The sequence below is a fragment of the Camelus ferus genome, chromosome 13, assembly GCF_009834535.1.
Source record: "Camelus ferus isolate YT-003-E chromosome 13, BCGSAC_Cfer_1.0, whole genome shotgun sequence".
Lineage (NCBI taxonomy): Eukaryota > Metazoa > Chordata > Mammalia > Artiodactyla > Camelidae > Camelus > Camelus ferus.
The window spans coordinates 20,059,735-20,074,663 of NC_045708.1; the positions used below are offsets into that span (position 1 = coordinate 20,059,735).

Here is a 14,929-nt window from a genome sequence, read left to right on the forward strand (position 1 = left end):
CCACAACAACAGACAAATATTTTCCATGAGCCCTATCACTGGGGTTTCAGGCCAGCTGTGTCCCTAATCTGCCCACGTCCCAGATTTGGGAATGGTTCAGACTCCAACTGTTCCCCCATCCTACCCCGGCTTTCTTCCAATCTCATCTCTTCCAGGTCATCGGAGGCCCCATCTACCATCCCTGGCCTTCCCCTCTGATCACCACCTGATTTCACCATCTAATTTCACCCTCTTCTGTGCAGCTGGTGTTTGCTTTTTGCTGGAGCTCAGTTTGCAATGGGGAAGGATTAGGACCCTTTCACGACGCTGTCTTTTTTCTTTTCTTTTTTTTTTTTTTTCCTCAGTGCCCTTGACTGCTCCAGGGGCTGACAGGCAGCTTGCAGAGCCTGTATTCCCTAGGAAAGAACAGGAGGGGTGGTGGGGGAGGCAGTGGTGGGCTCAGCTGGCAGGCGGATAGAGATGGCCCTTAGAGACCCCATCCTGGGGCTTAGAGCATGGCCACCCAGATGTGAGCGTGGAGCAGCAGGCAGGGAGGGAGCTGAGTTTCTTCCTAGGAAATTAGCTTCAGAGATGGTGCTTGGGACCTTTACCCTGTACTCAATGGCAGCCTCTGCAGGGTGAGCTGGAACCAGATGTCTGGTTTGCAGAGGCCTCTTCTGAGAGGGCAGATGGGGGCATGAATAAGGGTAGTTTCTCTGCCTTCAGATGGGGCATTACTTCCCCCCTCACCCTCACGCCCTACTATGTGTTGGGCCCAGCTATACTCAGGGATCTGGTACTTAGCCTAACAGGTGATGATGTGTACCTAACTAATAACAAAAATCCCTCCTGTGTGGATAGTACTTTACAGTTTACAAAAGCTCTTTCATCTCCAGGCTAAGAATTAAAAGCCAGGACTGGATTTTAAGTCTTTTCTTTAAGATTCTAAAGCCTGTGCCAACAGGTGCATTGTTGCACGGCACTCTGAATTTAAGAGTGGTTTACACCTGCCTTATGTCTAGCTGTTTTCTGCTGGCCTAAGACCCCCACTTTTTTCCAGGGTGACAATTATTAAATACTACACAGTCCAACCAAGCCTCTTTAAATACGATCTGTCATTGCCCACTAGCATTTCATGGCATAGAGAATATTGGTTTTCATGAGTCTGAATTTGCTGGATAACACGGTGGTGGTAGTGGTGACCTGTCTTGTGACTGATCTTCAGAATTTATCCCTCACGGTACCAGATTTTCAGGTCTGATACATGAAGGAAGCCTGTGAGGCACAGAGATGGTAGAGCTAGAGCTCCCGGAACCCGAGGACCTGAGGCAGGGAACCAGAGTATTCAAGAACAGGTGCTTCATCCCTAGTGCACAGAATGCCCTTGGCCAAGTCACCTAACCTTTCTAAGCCTCAGCTTCCTTATATATAACATGGGGATAACTCATTCACTTGTTCAGCAAATATTTACTGAGTGCGCATTGTTCTGGGAGTTGAACAAGAGGACAAAGTCCCTTCCCTCCTGGAGCTTGCATCTAGTGGGTCTAAACTGCACAAATTTATTGAGAGGGACAAATAAATAAATATATGATAGAAAGTCAGGTGAACTGCCATGAAGCAAAATTCAAGCAGGGCAAGGGTATGTAAGTGGAGGCTGTTTTAGATAGGGTCATCAGGTGGTCATCAAGTGTCTCTTAGGATGTTTCAAACAGATAACCATGTAATGTGCTCAGCTTTGTGCTGACAGTTGAGTGCTTACCAAATATATCATTACTATGTCAGTGAGCTCCACACCTCTCAGTCCATATTTTAGTCTCCAAATAGCAGTAATAATTAACACTTATGTAGATCTTTCTGTGAGCTAGGCACTGTTCTAAGCCCTTTACATATTTTAACTCATTTAATTTTTACAATAAACTCTTATGAGGTAGGAATTGTTATTATTATTCCCCGTTATGGGTCAGAAACAAGCGCAGAGAAGGCCAAAGGGAGACTGAGAAGTGAACTCAGGTAATCTTTTTCTAGAGGCTGAGATCAGATGTGAGGGGGCTGTGATTAGAAACCAGGAGACAGTCTAGCTGGCACGGCTCCAATGTCAGGTTGCCTGGCTTTGGATCCTGGCAGGTCTAAGTCTCTCTGCTTGGGGTTCTTCATCTCTAAAATGGGAATACCAGAATCTACCTTACCTTATAGGATCCATGCTTAAGACAGCCTTCTTTCTGCTAGTCTGTTCAGAGATCAGTTTGGCAGGGATTATGAAAGTTCAGGGGAGCCTCTAAAACTTCTGAAAGGTATAAAGGCACATCAGGCAATTGTCAGAGCAACCTAAGTTCAGCTGGAGACCAGACCTCCAAAGCTAAGTTTTCATGAATTTGAAGGTGCCACGGCAGAATTAGGAAACCCTTAAATACAGAAGACAGCTGAAATCTTGACGTGACCACAACACTCAGCTTCTATTTCAGGCCTTACGCAGCTGCCAGGAGAGGTAAAATCTCATCAAATGTCAGGGTTGGAATGGCGCCTAGAGGCGGTCAAGTTAGTAGATGGGGAAACGGAGGTCCAAGAAAGCTGAGTGACTTACCCAAGGTCACTAGGTGCATTGGGGACATTCATTGGGGGTAGCTTGGCAGCAGCTTCCAAATCTCAGCTTCTTACCTGGCCCTCTTCGGGGAAGAAAGGGTGTCACCTTAGTTCAGGGTACTAGCTACCATGTTCCCCACGTGGGTGCCGCAGGGGCCAGGAACACCTAAGACCCCAGAGTGGGTTCGACCTGCGCGTGCGCACACCCGGCCAGCCCCTTGCCTTTTCCCCTCTTTTTCCTTCCCCTCCCCTCCCTTCACCGGCCTAGGGGAGTGGGGGAAACGAGAGGAGCCGGAACTTGGCCTCAGCCAATGGGCTCTCGGGCCGCGGGCCCGGCCCCCTCCTTCCCTCCGGCGCCGTCCAATAGAAATTTACTACAATGTTGTGGCGAATAGAGGGGGAGGGGCGCGCGCGGGCGGGCTGGCTGCGGGCCGGGCCGGCCTCGCCTCGCGGTGGGAAGGCGGGAGGGCGCGCGCCGGGGCTGCCTGCTCGCTCGCTCGCTCGCTCGCTCCCTCCCTCCGCCGGTGGGTTAGTCAGTCAGTTCGCCAGCAGCCGGCGGGCCCGCGAGCCGCAGAGGGCCGAGCCTCGGACGCCGGCGTCTCCTCCTGCCATTGTTCGTCCGGCGGCTGCAGCGGCGGGCGCGGAAGCCCGGGCCACCGGTGAGGCGAGGCGGCGGCGGCGCGCGAGCGGGGCGGGGTAGGGGGGCGCGGAGCTGTCCCCGAGGGGACGGTCCTGGCGGCCGCGGCGGCGCCGCAGCCTCTTTGTCTCCAACCTCCCGCAGGCCCGGCCCGGGGGCGCGAGCTCCACGGCCTCTGCACGCCCTCCGCACGCCGGCGGCCGAGGGGCTGGAGCCGAGACGTGGCCGTCCTGAGGGGGAAGAGGCGCGGGTGGCGCTGGGGGAGCGTTTAAAAGTTAGGCTGGGGTGCATTTTTGACGAGAGGAGGTCGGTACCGTCTGCTGTGTCAATCGTTGTACGGTGAGCAGGAGCCCTGGAAGGAGACCAGAGGGGGGCGAGTTGCAGGTTTCGGGTGGTGAAGGTGTGGGGTGCCGCCGCAGAGCGGTTTCTTGGTGACGAGGTAGCTGGGCCGTCTGGAGAAGTCAGGCGCAATCTGAGGGCTGGAGGGAGCCCTGGAAGGACTTTAAGGCCTTCCCGCCCTAGACACTTGCATCATTAAGACAAAATCCCCCAAACCCGAGGGCTCCGTGCTTTCCCGCTGAGTCTTCCGAGGTCCCAGGTACCAAAGGGTTAAATCGATTCTCTCAGCGTCCTGACCTCTTTTTTCAGTTCGCGCATCTGTCGGCTTGGACGTATTTCCTCTTGCTTGCTAGGCTGCCTTTACCTGCGGACAGGCTGCATCTCGGCTCGCCCTCCGAGATTCATCCCTGGGCTGTTATTCCTGGTAGGGGTTTGCCAAAACAGGTTTATTCTTCCCAGGAACGGGCATTCTCTTGAAAGAGAAAGTGATCTCACGTGAAACAAATTGCTGACGGATTGGTTTCTGGCCACATGATAGCGACTGTCATCCTGTTGTTTCTCTTAACTGTACCCTACCATAAATGACTAGTCTGTGGAGACTTGTCGTCTTTTGGCATGCACTGCTGATTAGGAGTTAGTTTTTTTTCTTTTCTTTTTTTAAGAGATGCTGAGCTTTTTTTTTTAGTAGTCTGGGTGATTTCACAGCTGCTATTCTGTTCTTTCTGTTTTTAGGGAAAATTGCAAGAAATGGTTATGTCTTGTGTCTTGGATATTATTATAGTGAATTTATACTCTCTTGAGGAGTATCTCTTGAGGTACTCAATGCTGTTGCTCATTACTTTTTTCTATATTCTCAGTCCTGGCAAAATGTGTAGTTGGTTTGACTCTTAATCAAATATATATATATATGTATTTGCTGTGTATATATATACATATATATATATACACATATATATGCTGTGTATAATGTATATCTTTATATAATTCTTCTCATCCCAATTTTGTTGTGTAGCATTAACTCTCACTTTTTATGAAAACTTGATGTACTCTTCATTTTCCTTTTCTTTAAGTTTGGAAACCTAAGCTCTTTGCTAGCTGACCCATTTTGATTTTATGAAATAGTTTCTTGGGGTATCATTAATATAATCCATGTGGAGTACATAGCAGAATATATGGCACACAAGAAGCACTCAATAAATGACAGATTGAAAAATGGATATAATGACTGAACATCAGATTGCCTTGGAATAAAGGTGCTAATTCAGAGTGCTTTCTACAGGAAGGTTATAATTAAGGTAAAAGAGATGTTTCTTACACCCCTGGGGAAACTGAAGTTTGATGTATCTTTGCCGCAACTAAATGTGAACTTACCTGCAGACCCAAGCTCAGCATGTTAACCTTCTGATTCCTCTTTCTTCTAGTAACAGAACTACACTTTTCCCCCTTGTATAATTGAATTCAGACTTAGAAATAAATGTTTTCAATCTTTAGGCCTCATGGAAATTCTCCCAACATTTCTATCAATGTTTTGTAACCAAATGTTTTATAGGTATGTCCTTGCACAGTATGGCCCCAACCTACGTTTCCACCTTTATTCTCCTTATTACTTGTATTTTCCATGCAAAAAGAACTGCTCAGTAATAACCCATGCTTTCTGTACCTTTGGCCATGTGGTTCTATCTATGCTTGTCATATATATATTCCTTCTGACTGTTTTCAGTTCTCTTAAAAATGTTCCATATTAGTAATCTGAAGTGTGGGGAAAGTTCCTTATGTGAAAGGAACTTGATGGAATTTTTTGTTTTGTTTTAAGTTTTCTTTGAGCTTCATTAATAGGGTCAGCCAGTTGAATTTTAACTGATGTTTGTTAAAAGGATTTAGATCCTAAGTGCCCCATCAGTGTGTGCAGCCCTTGGTGGTAATAATGGCTGATGGTAGATTAAGAAAGCCTCTTAGGCTTCCATTCTACCCAGAGCTAAGAACACTAACTGACATGGTTAACACTTGGAAACTCTGGCTGTTAACAAATAGACTAAACTAACTAGAAGAAAGTTTTTATCTTTTAGGTGAGTCTCTGCTTGTTTTCTACGTCTCTTCTCTTTCTTGGTGGTCTATGGGCCATTTCCCTGGTGCTTGTTAAACACTCAGATCATGTTTATTGTATCTGAGTAGTAGGTATGGCAAACAGGCCTATGTTTTAAAGTAGGCTTATTAATATAATTTATAAAATAACATGATATAATAATTTATGTAATATTGACAAAATAGTACACATTCTTTTTCATATTTAGAAGTGCTTGCATCTTATCTCCTTTCTTGTTCCCTAAAGAATATTTCTGAGCTAATACCTAAATTAACAAATGATTTAAAATGATTCCTGTCTCTTCTGAAAAAAAAAATGGTTGTGGCATTTTGTTGAGATATGACCTATATATTTTTCCTGTTATTCTCTTTTGTCAGATTTATGCCTCACATTTAAAACACCAGTGTGATGTTTTCTTGTATGCAGCTTGAGTTTAACATTTTTGGAAATTACAGAGCCAACCTTCCATTTTATTCCTTAGTTTATGGTCTTTATTTTAAATAAATTCATTTTATGGGAGATAGTGTGCTTACAACAGTATTTGGTTTCTTTCCTCCTGTTCCTAAGAAAACTTCAGAGTTAAGCTTGTCAGAAGTATTGCCTAAGTCACAGGTTCTTGAATTCTCTGCAGGTACTTTGATGTACTTATGGGTAGGTTGTGATTTAAAATATGCAATCTGTAATTTGTGATGTGAGTGATAGGACTTGCTTATATTGTTTTCTGAATGTCCAAATTTAATTTAATATTGGTGGTCTGACTTTATAACTTTAGGATATCAGTGGCCATCAGGACTGAATTTGGTTCTGAAATCAAGAGGAGGGGATGTTTAGACCACAGTGTGTTTTCTTGTTATCTAAGAAGCAGGCCAGCGCCAAGTGCTGCCAATGTGTTTTTCAGGAGTCTCATCAGATTTGTGATTGGTCACATGCATATTCAGATGCAGATTCATTGCTACCTCTAAAGGACTTGTTTTTTTCCCCTATTGCTTGAGCATAGAATCACCTTATTTTTATTTGTGAGCTAAACAATAATTCTAGTAAGTTTTTTCTAATGAACAACTGTACTTTTTTCCTCTGAATAAAGCCCCCAAAGATGAAACTTTTAAAAACTTTTAAAAAAGAGCTCTGAATTGATCAATTACAGCCTTACTTATGTAGAGGATCTAAAATTATTGGAAGGTTCATTGCATTTATAATAGCTTATAGTTAGAGAAGGGCCAGATTTCAAATATATATGTTAATTTTTATTATTTATTTAAGTTTGTTGATATGTCAGTGGTGGCTTACTTTGTGTCCTTTTTATGAGTAGATTCATGGTGTGCTCAGTAAAATGCAGTGTAACAAATACTCTGGAGCACACAGTGGGTTAGATTAGCATTTTAATTTACTCTTCTGTTATTTAATGAGTACACAGGGAGAAGGATATAGAAAGAGCTATAGCAATAAACAGTATTCAGAAATTGGAGGTATTGGAAAGGAGAACTTTGATATTTATTTGCTTATTTGTTTGTTTGTTTGTTTGTTTGTTTGTTTGTTTGTTTATTTATTTATTTATTTATTTATTTATTTATTTATTTATGGTATAGTCAGTTTACAAGGTTGTGTCAGTTTCTGGTGTACAGCATAATAGTTCAGTCATACATGATATTTTATTCTGTGTGCTGATCTTAGAATTAACTACCTCACTGACACTACTTCAAATGTTGACTTTTAGGAAAGTTTAGTGGGAGGATCTGATTATGATGAAAGTCTGTTTACACTTACTTTTGCTGAGTATTTTTATTTAAGTGAGATTGTGCCCACCTTGAAATGTTAAAAAATAGGTTGGCTGCTTTTTAAACTTTAAAAAAAAGCTACATAACCATGATGTGGCCCATACAACTCATAAACTTGGAGAGACTTTAATATACCTTATCCACTAGTCTTCATTAGCTTCCCCCAAAGTCACCCTAAATAAATATGCTACCCCTAAAAGTCCCTTCCAAATAGAAAGTCCAGAGCCATTCTGGCATTATTCTCTTTTATTACTTATTTCACTATTTATTATTTTATTATTGCATTTATTAAGACCAGTTCTCGTTTTGCACTTATCTCTTGATTATCTCCAACATAAATCCATGTGGATTAAATGATGATTGTGTATTGAATTGCTACTCTCTTCCTTCCATGGCTGAGAGCTCTTTGGGTTGCTTCTACCCACTTAATCTAGGCTTCTTTTTGTAAAAATTAACATCGTTTCTGAGCTATGTGGAGCGGAGTTTGGATAAGATTAAAGTAATCTTGGCAGAGTGGGTAGGAAGAGGCAAGATTGTGTGATAGAATGGATAGGAACTAAATATTTACATTGATAAATAAAATTGGAAGAAGAAGTAGATGATCTATTAATATTATCTAATTGTTCCATATACATTTAATGTATATCTATAATTTTATATTATAATTGACCCTTAAACAACATAGGGGTTAGTAGTGCTGACTGTCCACGCAGTTGAATATCTGTGTGTAACTTGTAGTTGGCCCTCCATATATGAGTTTCCTCCATATATGTGGTTCCACATCTGAGGATTCAACCAACCTTGGATGGTGTAGTGCTGAAATATTTACTATTGAAAAAAAAATCATGTATAAGTGAAGCCACGCTGTTCAAAAACTTGTTATTCAAGGGTCAACTATATTATCTAATAGTATTATCTATTAATGGGGACAGAAGTACTTCAATTCCTTTTTGAAAATAGGTGAAAATAATAAGATAAAATAAAATATGGTACAGTATCCTGTAATTAATTGTGATTTATAAATGCAGCTTGCCTGTTCCTTGTGCCTTCTATCCTCCAAAGAAAAAAATCATCCTAATCCAATTAAACTTTTGGTAGACCCTCTATGTGTCTGAATTGTAGAACTGGACACAACATAGACTGAGGTTTAGATACTTTTTGCATTAATATTCACTCAGAAACTTTAATATTATATTTTGGTAGTATTAAACCCTTATAGCATTATGATGTAAAAGTTTTGAGTGAGAAACTCAGTGATTTAACAACATTAAAGCATAGGATTATTTTGAATTGGTTAAATTTAAGCCTGTGACCCTCAAGTGCAACAGAAATGTATACTTTTGGTAATTTGTGAATGTGTAGTACTATGTCAAGGTTCAGTTGTGATTGCTATTCAGCTATTATTTAATATTACATAAACTAAGTAACTCTATTAAAATCTTTTTAACACAATGGGATCTTAACTGTATGTCTGAGTACATCATCTTATAAAGAAATGCTATTTTAATTTATGTGTCAGACATGTATTTCAATTAAGCAGTTTGATATTCTACATACATTTAAGTGAAAAGTGTTTCACCTTGATAATGCACTTGGTACAGATTTTTGAAATTCATTCCCCCTGCTAGTTTTGACCATATGGACACAGGCAGAACTGTCAAGAGCTCTAAGGATTTAAGCCCTCAAATTTTACCTGCCAACCATTACAGCATGATGCAGTAGGGACACATGGAAGGCAGCTTAAAAAGTGAAGGCTTTTTTTTTTTGCTACCACCCACTTGCAGTTTCTTGTCTTTTTATCATTTTTAATAAGAGAATCACTACCATTGCTAACTTACTATCTGCAGAGCCCTGCTAATCTTGATGGTATTATATAATTATATAAACCTTTTGCCTGGTGTCATATGATGTTGTATGTATGTCCTCCCACTCATGTCTTTAGAGTAATTTCTTTCCATCTGGTGTTGGAAATGAGCTCTTTGTGAGGTTATTTTTAAATCTTCAAGCTTTCTGGCACCCTCAACACTTGAAATAACACAATTGCTTTTGAAGGCAAGAAAATCTACATAGTATATTTAGTGGTTTTTTTCCCATTGAAAATGTAAATAGTGTTTTATTTAAAAAATCATATCCTGTGTTCCAAACAGGCAAAACATGTGTTTTATGTTTAGATAGTCTTCAGATAATTTTGTTGGTAGGAAATAATCAGTCATTTGTTGCCAAGTAGATAAAGTAAAGGAGAAGTATTTAAGGGAAGCGATGCCAAGAATGAGAGACTTGTTAGAAGAGAGAGGTTTCAAAGTTATTTTATTCTCTTAAGGTTTGTTGGTATCTTTTTCTGAACTCTTGCAGCAGTTTATTTGTTCTATACCAAATGTGTCACGTGCTGTCTTATATTGCACGTAAAACTGGTGTTTCCCAATAAGATTGTCATCTTCTGGAGGGTCAATATCATGTCTTTCATTGCCCTCCCCATCCTCCCCAAACACAGATACTGCTCAGTACAGTAGCTAGATACATAACATAGGGGACATCTAGACATGTAGAAATGTAATGAGAATGAATTCCAGGATAATTAAGATTTAAGGCCTGGGCTATAATTCTGACACTTCTGATTGCCTCTGTGTATGTGTGTGTGTATCATTTTTTCTTGGAAAGTAAGTTGTACATACCATGACAATTTACTCCTAAAATACTTCAGTATGCATCTCAGAAGGATAAAGACATAACCACGATATCATTATCATACCCAAGAAAATAAACAATATTTACATAATAACAACCAATATTCAGTCCATACTTTAAAAAGATTGATGTAATCTACTCAGCATGATTCATTCAATAATTCTTTTTTCTTCAGATGCTTTTTTTTTGACTTCTCCTTGCTAGTATCTCTAACATGACTGTTAACGAACATGGGCTAACAAGAATAGTTTAATAGTTAATGTACTCCCTTTGGTGTTTCATAAGATTGAAAAGACTAGCATTGGGGTGAATGATTGCATAATGATCATAACATCATTTTAAATAGTGTAAAGAATGTATCAGGTGGCCAAAGCAAGGTGTTTTTATTTTGTTTTGCTTTCAGATTTTTATTACGTCTACTGTGGTAGGCAGGCTTTAAGATGGCCCCAGTGATCCCTGCTTCCTGGTGTTCATGCCCTTGTGTAACCCCTTCCTTTGAGTGTGCCCTGGACCCAGTGACTTACTTCTAATGAATAGAATACAGCACACGTGGTGGGATGTCACTTCTAAGATTAGGTTACAAAAGGCTATGGTTTCTGTCTTGGGCACTCTCATCTTGTGTACTCTCTGACTCTCTTTCCTGTCACTTGGATCACCAGCTGCTATATCCTAAGAACATTCAGGCAGCCTATGGAGAGGCCCACATGGTGAGAAACCAGGTCTGTCAATAACTACTATAAAAGTGAGTTTGGAAGCAGATCTTCTGAGGCCTGACAACAGCCATGTGAGTGAGCTTGAAAGGAGATTCTTCAGGCAGAGTTGAGCTTTGAGATGGGTGTAAACCTGGTTGACAGATGGACTATGACTTGAATTCTTGACCCACAGAAACTGATATACTGTTTGTTGTTTTAAGCCACCAAGTTTCAGGGATAATTTGTTGTTTGACAATTAATCCATCTACCATTAGTTAAATAAATGTTTATTGAGCATCTGTTATTTACCAGGCACTATCCTCAGTGCATTGGGACATAACAGTGAGTAAAGTAGATTAGAAATGTCTATTGTTGTGGAGTTTATATTTTAGTGGGAGAAGACAAATAATAAAATATACAAATCAGGGATAAAATACAGGATTTTAGTGAGGATCAGGGAAAGCAGAACAAGGGGGACAAAGAGGGAAGGAAGCAGGGTGGATATTTTAGGTAGCGTGGTCAGAAACAACCTTTCGGATAAGGTGACTTTTGAGCAGAGTGCTGAATAGTATCTGGAGAAGAGCATTCTGTCTTGGGCACTCTCATCTTGTGTACTCTCCAGGCAGAAGAGCAGCATGTACGACGGTTAAGTGTGTTTGAGAAACATTAAGCCAGCATGGCAGGATCGAGATGATCTAGGGAAAATAATAGGAGTTGAGTTCAGAGAGGTTGTAGGTAGGAGGAAGTATAGCTCATGTGGTACCTTGTTGGCTGTTCCACAGACTTCACATTTTTTCCTGAGATGGGAATTCTTGGGAGGATTTTGAGCAGAGGAATGGCATGATCATTCAATTAATAAGTATTAATTGATTATCCACAACGAGCAGGACCCTGTGGGTGTATGTTATCACAAAAATGTGGAAGACATGACCCCTGTCCTAAGGAAGTTTGGTGATCTAGTATTAGTAGAAATAACTGAAAAACTTAGGAATAGAGGCACTGTGTCATGGAAAGACGAGTAGTTATGGGAAGAGCACAGAGTATAACCTGGGTTAAAATTCTGGCTCTTCTACTTGGTTTAACACATTTCAGCCACGATTTACTGGGTAGTATTATATGCCTGGTTAAAATAATAATGCTATTATTTATCGATGACTTATTATGAGCCAAGCTCTGGGCTGTGTGCTTTATAAGTATGACATAGCTGTTGCAGTGTGTAGGCTCCAGGGCTAGAATGCCTGGTTTTAAATTCTATTTGTATCACTCTTTATCTGGTGGTAACCTTGGGCAAATTACTTAACTTCTGTACTTCAATTTACTCATTTCATAACATGTGGATGATAAAAAATACTTACCTTTTAAGATTGCTATGATGATTAAATGAGTTAATATATGTGAGGTACTTAGAATAGTGTCTGGCACCAGATGAATGTTAGCCATTATTTTTACATTTAAACCTCATCACAATCCTGGGAAGTAGGTGTGAATCATCCCATTTTACATTTTAAGTAGCAGGTTAAAAGTTAAGTAACTTGCAAAAAAAAAAAGTTAAGTAACTTGTCCAAAGTTACACAACGAGCAAGTGAAAATTGACCTCAAAGCCAATTCTTTACTTTCGCACCTTTACCTGGTACAACTTGAACATGTTAGGAAGGAAGGATGCAGGCCTTCTGTCAGAGTTAATGATTTCTTAATGATTGTGATCTTGTGAAAATACTTTTCTATGCCTTAGTTTACTCTTCTATAAAATGAGGCTAATATCCATATTACACAGAATACATAATAATAACAAACAAAAACAAACCTTTGAGTGTGCCTGTCATATGCAGATATTCAGTAAATGTTACTTCCCCTTCCCCCTTGATAAAATCTGAAGATAGGGAAAAATAATCTTTAGTTAAGAAGAATTTTTACATTTTGACCCATATCTTTTTGTACTTAAATTGGGCACCTGTGTGTCTATATGATTATTATATATAAGTAAATAAATATAACTCTCTAGACATATATGTGGTTTTGTCTAGTGATGGTCTTTGAATTTGATTCAGATTTACTGTAACATTTTTAAGCTTATATGTGAGTATTCTAAAAACCCATTTCACAGCAACTCTAGCTTCATAGCTTCATTTCCGGACTAGTAGAACACAATCATGTGGTTGATGTCTCCATTGTTGCTTTTATCTTTTACAGCAGATGTGAAAGTAAACATACAAGGTTGAAAACAGGAAGAGGTTTGGCCGATGTTCGTTGGGAGGGTATTTTTGTAGTGAAGCTTGTATACAAGCCACCTGAAATCTGAAGTGGCTTGAATCTTCCTGACTTTTAGCAGATACAGAAAGATATACCTTATTGTCATAAAGTAAATTAAAAAAGCAAATGATTTTGCCGTTTAATGAATTCATAAATTTCCATATATTTTTGTATTTAAATGTATTGGAGAAGTGAGATAGTGTGTTCCTCTTTTTGTTTGAAACAGAACTGATGTATAACTTTATAGTCGCCCCCATTTTGGGTTCTTTTTACCTATGACATACTTTTTCAATAAGGAAATGTAGAGTTTGTTGTTGTTGGATATCTGTTCTAATATCATTACACTTGAACTTCTTCAAAAGCTAAAGCTTAAGGTAGCATTTTTCTACTTAGCTCTTGTCTGTTTCTGAGGAAGAGAATTAACACATATCAAATGTTAGCTAGATAACAAGTACTGCCCTTCATTTGTGCTGACTAGGTGCATATATTAAATTTAAATATTTCCATCTTTGGCATTCAATCCATAATGAGTTTTTATTGCTTTGGAGAAATTCCTCTCTCTTTCCCTTCTCCTCCTTCCCTTTCCCTCCCTCCCTCCCTTTCTTCCTTCCTCCTCCTTTGCTGCTGCTTCTTCTTCTTCTTCTTTTTTTTTTTTTTTTAACATTTTTTGTTGATTTATAATCATTTTACAATGTTGTGTCAAATTCCATTGTAGAGCACAATTTTTCAGTTATACATGACTCCTTTGCTTCTTAAATGATTCTCTCCCATACTTTTGCTGAACAGTTTTCTATTAATAGTATTTCAGAGGCAGTGTGATGTAGCAGCCAATAATGATATGGATTTTGGAATCAGACAGACCCGGGTTTACAGTAAGGTTGTTTTTGATAGGAAAATACTGCTTTCTATCTTAGTAAATAAAAGCCAGGATCCTCCAGAGTTGGCTTTAAAAGGAGATTACGTGCATTGGGTGGAATAATTGGAGCTCCCAGCAAGGACTTCTTTTCCTAAAGTTTCACCTTTCCCTTGGGGGATCCCTTGCTGACCTCAGGGAGTGTTGCTTTCTCTTTAATTTTCTGTCCCAGAGATGAGTCTTCTCTTAATACTCCTGTACTACACAGCTGAGACCATGCTGGAACATTTTGTACTTTACTGAGGGCTGGGAGGTAACAAAAGGAGAATAAGCACACAGTTACTAGGATGCTTCTATATAATCTGGCTAACAAGTTAAAACTCCTCTTTAATTTGTGGTCCTCTTTTGGGATGCCTCCCCTCTTGACTGCAACACACGTCTGCCTTCCAGTGGCAGAAGCCATTTCCACTAACAGTTCTACCTAGGAGTGCCTACAGCATATACAGATTGCTCTAAACCTGGAGGAGAAGACCTAGGAAAAAAAATGTTCTCTGTTTTGCCAGCCTCTGGTTATATTTGAGAGAGGAGACACTTCTTGCTTGTGATCCACACCAGGTCTATACACCCCTTAACTATGGTACCCATAGAATTAATTACCATTCACAGAAAAAAACAAACAGTAGAGGAGTTTGGGGGTAGACACGGGAGGGGGGCTTCCTTTTAACTATTTACCCCAGATTATATAATTTCTGATCATAGCTCAGTGATTTGGCACAAATTAGGTCTCAATAAATATTCCTTCCCCATTTTTTTTTTATTCTTAACATCATTTCATATCTAAGAAACTATTCTTTAAGTTTGTTGTAATTTTATCTCAGAGTTTTGCTTGAAGAGATCCTAGTCCTTAATCGAGTCCAAAGTTTGGCTGAAGACAGTGGTGATACACATAGCTTCGTGTGATTGAGATGGAACACCTGGTGCCCTGAGCTGGCTAAGTTTAAATGTTAGGGAGGTGTCCTTTGTATTGCAGACTGTAAATACCAGAAGGAGATATAG

The 14,929-nt window shown here is 39.9% G+C and overlaps 1 protein-coding gene across 14 annotated transcripts in view; it reads left to right on the forward strand.

Annotated features, from left to right (window-relative positions):
- Window positions 1-14,929, forward strand: part of EPB41 (erythrocyte membrane protein band 4.1) — a 169,265-nt gene that overhangs the window by 17,308 nt on the left and 137,028 nt on the right. The window contains exon 1 of one of the 14 annotated variants that reach the window (XM_032495669.1): window positions 2,978-3,218. The exons of 12 other annotated variants lie outside the window; for them this stretch is intronic. The gene's annotated coding sequence lies outside the window, so the exon portion shown is untranslated. Of the gene's footprint in view, window positions 1-2,977; window positions 3,219-3,516; window positions 3,536-14,929 lie in introns of those variants that run through there. One more of the 14 variants, XM_014551268.2, reaches the window with a different exon arrangement.